This window comes from Chrysochloris asiatica, unplaced genomic scaffold, assembly GCF_000296735.1.
Source record: "Chrysochloris asiatica unplaced genomic scaffold, ChrAsi1.0 scaffold00099, whole genome shotgun sequence".
NCBI classification, from domain to species: domain Eukaryota; kingdom Metazoa; phylum Chordata; class Mammalia; order Afrosoricida; family Chrysochloridae; genus Chrysochloris; species Chrysochloris asiatica.
The window spans coordinates 11,895,570-11,900,823 of NW_006408617.1; the positions used below are offsets into that span (position 1 = coordinate 11,895,570).

General features: G+C 39.2%; 1 pseudogene across 1 annotated transcript in view; it reads right to left on the minus strand.

Annotated features, from left to right (window-relative positions):
- Positions 1-412: 412 nt before the first annotated feature.
- LOC102821957 overlaps positions 413-5,254 on the minus strand; it is a 107,515-nt pseudogene continuing 102,673 nt past the window's right edge. Inside the window, exon 2 of the transcript XR_438740.1 lies at positions 413-1,136. The product of XR_438740.1 is annotated as an actin-related protein 2/3 complex subunit 3-like (transcript). The remainder of the gene's footprint in view (positions 1,137-5,254) is intronic.

Genomic DNA, 5,254 nt, shown 5'->3' on the forward strand with positions numbered 1-5,254 from the left:
ATGTCACTGACTCTGGGCCCAAGAGTCCCCAGGTCTTGCCACACTGCTGGCCAACCAGGTCTCCACCCAGGTTCACAGGAGCCTACTGAACATTGTATGGCTAAGTTTGCAGCTTCATTACTGTTTTTCCCTCACTTCCTCTTATCAGTGATGAACGTGGTCACCAATCAGAGTGTGTATTCCCATTGAGTTTTAGTCTTGGAAGGGCGTTTGCCTTGAGGGTACCCAACCATTTGGCTTGATGTCTCTTGGGTGAGCAACTTGCTTGTTCTTGTAATAATCAGTCAGACTGCCTATACTGGTTTTTTTTTGAATGTTAAAAATTTCTTTATTCTCACTTACTCTTAAGCACCAGCTTAATAATGCAAAAAAAAAAAAAAAAAAAATCATCCATAAAGCTCTTTTGATTCTTGATAAAGCAGTTTTCAAGTAAACACATGCTCTCTTCTCTCTGCTGTATAAAACTTTACAAAATGAAGACAAAGAACTGTGTACATCTTGCTGTAAAATGCTGCCTATGACTGTGGGGACAGTGTGCCCTGGGTTCCCTTTACTGTCCAGGTCCTGAAAGACTCTTGTTCATGAACTGTCTCTTCACAAAACAAGTCCACCACATGCTAAGTTTGTCATTCTGAGGGTCAAAAACTTTCTCCCAAAATCTTAGTCCGGTGTCTTGTCTTAGCTGCTGTTAAGTAGGCTCTCATCACTTCGTCTTTCTGTTTGTTTGCAGGCTTGGCATAAATGGCATTAAGTGGAAACCCAGGCTCTCCAGGAGTGGGGAAGTTAGTGATGCCCAGTGTGTACATTTCTTTCTCACCTTGGCTTTTGGAATTGCACTTCTGGAGTTTCTTTAGGCATTCAGAAATGTAGAGAGTTATATTGATCAAGGTCCTATCCGCTTCATTCTTAATTTCATAGTTTTTGAAGAAGACATTGGCCTTGAAGTAATAGATGGCCTCATCCACAATATCTGTATCTTTTGTCTCTCGAGGGGCAGGTCCTTTGAACTGACTTCTGATAGGCAGCAGTGCCATGTTTCCGATGAGTTTGGTGTCAGGATCCATGAGAGAAGAGTGGTAGGCCAGAATCTTGGTGGCACCCAGTCTGGAACTCAACTGGGAAGTATCTTGCTTATACTGTTTTGTATTTTTCCTGTCAGTCTTTCTTTCAAGAAGTATCTTTTGTTCTTCTAGCCATTCCAGACTGGTCTGCTTGTCCTTTCAAGTGGAAATTTCCCACTTCAGAAGATTCTGGATGCTGTTCAGGATTCCACCTATGGTCTTATGTAATGCAGAGGCTCTGCAGGAAGCCTCCTTCACTGGGCATATTGTAGCCCTATTTTAGGTATTCTAATCAGTTATAGGCAGGAGACAGACTTACAAGCTTTCTATGGTGATATTTCTGGCTATTCCTTTCTCTCTCCCTCAAGTGTCTATTTTAAAATGTTATGCCAGGGAAACCAAGATTCGAAAGACAGCCAAGCATCTTAACATTATTCCCTCCCCGCCCCCTTTTTGCCTATTCCACCAAAGGGATAATCTTGATAGATATTCTTGAGAATGACACAGGATGGTCACAGGATGAACAATTGCAGTTGTTTTTAAATTATCATTAGCAAAATTTCACTTGCATCCGATATTAATCTTAACAGCAATGAAAGCACTATGCAGGGTCTGTATGGGTCAGAACTGACTTGACAGCCCTTCACAGCAATAACAAGCTATAGTAATGTTATTGCCCAAAGATTTCCTCAGTCTGTTGGCTCATCTCTTTTGGGAATGGTCACAAATATGGATCTCTTCCATTCAGTTAGCCAGGTAGTTGTCTTCCAAATTTATTGGCATAGATGAGTAAGTGCCTCCAGTGCTGCATCAGTTTGTTGGAAGATTTAAATGTGTATTTCATCATTCTTTGCTAATGCCTTCAGTGTACCTTGGACGTCTTCCTTCAGTATCGTTGGCTATTGATCATATGTTTCCTCTTGAAATGGTTGAACATCAACCATTTCTTTTCCGTACAGTGACCCTTGTATTCCTTCTATCTTCTTTTGATACTTTCTGCATCATTCAATATTTTGCCCAGAGAATCCTTCAGTACTTCAACTCAAGGCTTGAACTTTTTCTTTATTTCCTTCAGCTTGAGAAATGCTGACTGTATTCTTCCCTTTTGGCTTTCTAACTCCAGGTCTTTGCACATTTCATTATAATATTTGACTTTGTCTTCTCAAGCTGACCTTTGGAGTTTTCTATTCAGCTCTTTTACCACTTCATTTCTTCCACTTGGTTGAGTATTTCTACACTGGAGAACAACTTTCAGTCTCTTCTGATATCATTTTGGTCTTTTCCTTCTTTCTTGTCTTTTTACTGACCTTTTGATTTCTTCCTATCTGATTTTCTTGATGTCATCCCTCTTCTGGTTTTCTGTTATTAGCGTTTAATGCATCAAATCTGTTCTTGAGATGATGTCTAAATTCAAATGGGACATGTTCAAGGTCATGTTTTGGCTCTCGTGGACTTGTTTCAATTTTCTTCAGCTTCAGCCTGAACTTGAATTGTCTGTTCCACAGTCTGCTTGGCCTTGTTTTGTCTGATGATATGGAGCTTTTCCATGGTCTCTTTCCACAGATGTAGTCAATTGATTTCTTTGTACTTCATCTGGTGAGATCCGTGTGTATAGTTGTCTTCTATGTTACTAAAAAAGGTATTTTCAATGAAGAAGTCATTGGTCTTACAAAATTTTATCATGCAACCTCCAGCATTGTTTCTATCACCAATGCCATATTTTCTGACCCATCCTTTTTGTTTCCAACCTTTGCATTCTAATTGCCAGTAATTTTCAATACACCTCAATTGCATGTTTGATCAATTTCAGACTGATGAAGTTGGTAGAATCCTTCAAATTTATCATCACTGGTTGGTGTGTAAATTTGAATGATAGTGGTACTAACTGGTCTCCTTTTAGATGGATATTATCCCATCACAGCATTGTACTTCAAGATAGATCATTATCTTTTTGATAATGAATGTGACACCATTCCTCTTCAATTTGTCATTCCAGGCATAGTAAACCTTGTGATTGTCAGATTCAAAATGTCCAATACCAGTTCATTTCAGCTCACTAATGCCTAGGAGATTGAAACTTATGTGTTCCATTTCATTTTGACAACTTCCAAGTTTCCTAGATTCATACTCTGTACATTCCATGTTCTGATTATTAATGGATGTTTACGGTCGTTTCTCCTCATTTTGAGTTGTGCCCCATCAGCAAATGAAGGTATTGAGGCCTTTACTCCATTTGTGTCATCACAGTCAACTCTACTTTGAGGAGGCAGCTCTTCCCCAGTCATATTTTGAGTGCCTTCCACCAGGAGGAGCTCATCTTCTGTCACTATATCTAACAATGTTCTGGTGTTCTTCATCATGTTCCAATATTCAATGTTCTGGTGCTATCTAACAGTGTTCCACTGCTATTCATAAGATTTTCAGTGACTAAATATTGCAAAGTAGTCTGTCCTTCTTCCTAGTCTGTCTTAGTCTGGAAGTTCAGCTGAAACCTGTCCACTATAGGTGACTCTATTGGTATTAAAGAACTGGTGGCATCACAGCAACATGCAAGCCCCACAGTATGACAAAATGACAGACGAGTGGTGGGAAAGTAGCTTAGTGGTTGCCAAGGGATGGGGCAAGAGTGAATGAGGAGTGACAGCGAATAGTTAGGGCATTTGTTTTTGTTGTCTTCCCCCTGTTTCTATTCTGCTGCAAAAACAAAACATTATTTAGAAGCAATTATGTTTAGGACCTTCCCTACTTTGATATGGCCTCATTGGCATAAAAAAAACTCCTTTTTCTAAATAAGGTCATATTTACAGAATCAGAGGTTGGAACTTTCATGTTTCTTTTTGGGAGACACAATCAATCCATAACACTTGTTAGTGTTGTCCTCCAAATATTTTCAGTTCACTATCAGGCCTATGTTAGAATTATAATTCTGTATCCCTTTGAAATTAGGTGTAGTCATGTAACTTACTTTGGCCAATGTAATATAAACAAAAGTGATATAGTCTTCCTAGTGGAATCTTTTAAGTCTGTGTGATTAACCCTGTTCTCTCTGTCATAGCAATTGACAGTGTGCTAGGTGGTGGCAAGTTTATCAGCCTGGGTCCTAGCATGAGAACCACATAAATTCCCAGGCAATGCAGGACTGCATGTGAAATGTGAGCAAAAAACTTTCCAAAACAAGCAAATAAAAAATGTGGCGCTTTTATTCAATGAGATTTTTGCAGTTGTTGGTTATTGCAATATAACCTAGTTTATCCTGAGTTACAGATAAATTGCTGCTGGGGATGGGATACTGTTGCAACAACAAGATATATAAATCATGTGGTTTAAGAATTGTTGGTAGACAGCCAGAAAGCTGATATTGAAGGCTGAAACAGCTCCACAGTGTCCGGCAGCAAAATATTTGCTCATTTGTTGTCTGTAAGAATTTATAAGATAACTAATAGGTGTAAGCGATTTGCAGTTATAGGGAAAAGGGTTGAAAAACAGAAGATGTTGCCTGGTTCGGGCTGCATTTCACAAGGCATTACAAAGAAGAGAGGAGCTCATGGCAATTTTGTATGCAGGACTAAAAGAGGATATAATGTTAAAAATTGGGACGTTAAAGAGTTGGAAAACACAACTGCTTTCAGTCACTTCCACTAAAAGATAAAACAGAAAGAGCTTCAGGCAACAAAGTAAAGCTCTGCCTTCCGGCAAAGATTAAAGGAGAATATGTAATCTTGACACCATTATTAAAACCTCTGAGAAGCCTTAGTAAAAAGTACATGTTATAAAAATAAGGTTCACTTGGACAAAATGGTTTTGGGAAAATGGTTTAGAGGGAAGAGACTAAGCATCTGGTTTTCCCACTGATGCTGATGTCTAATAACCTGTGAAGGAGCTCCAAAGATATGCTTAGCAGATAGAGGCTTCTGACAAAGATAAAGGCTGGACTCTGTTTTTGTTTGTTTGTTTTCTGTTTATTCTGAACTGAGTTTTTCAAAAGTGACCCTTTTCACAGCATACTCCCGGGAAAAGTATTCTCTGAGGTTGGCCTTCCAAGATTTAGTCGAAACAGAAAAAGAAAGATTGAGTCCAGCCTTAACCTATGCTCCACTTTTTCCCTCTCCCTTCTCATAGCATGGGTCCAGGAAGAGAATGAACTCAGACCAGCTCTCCAAATATCCATAGATTAACCTGATAAGTAGGAGCTC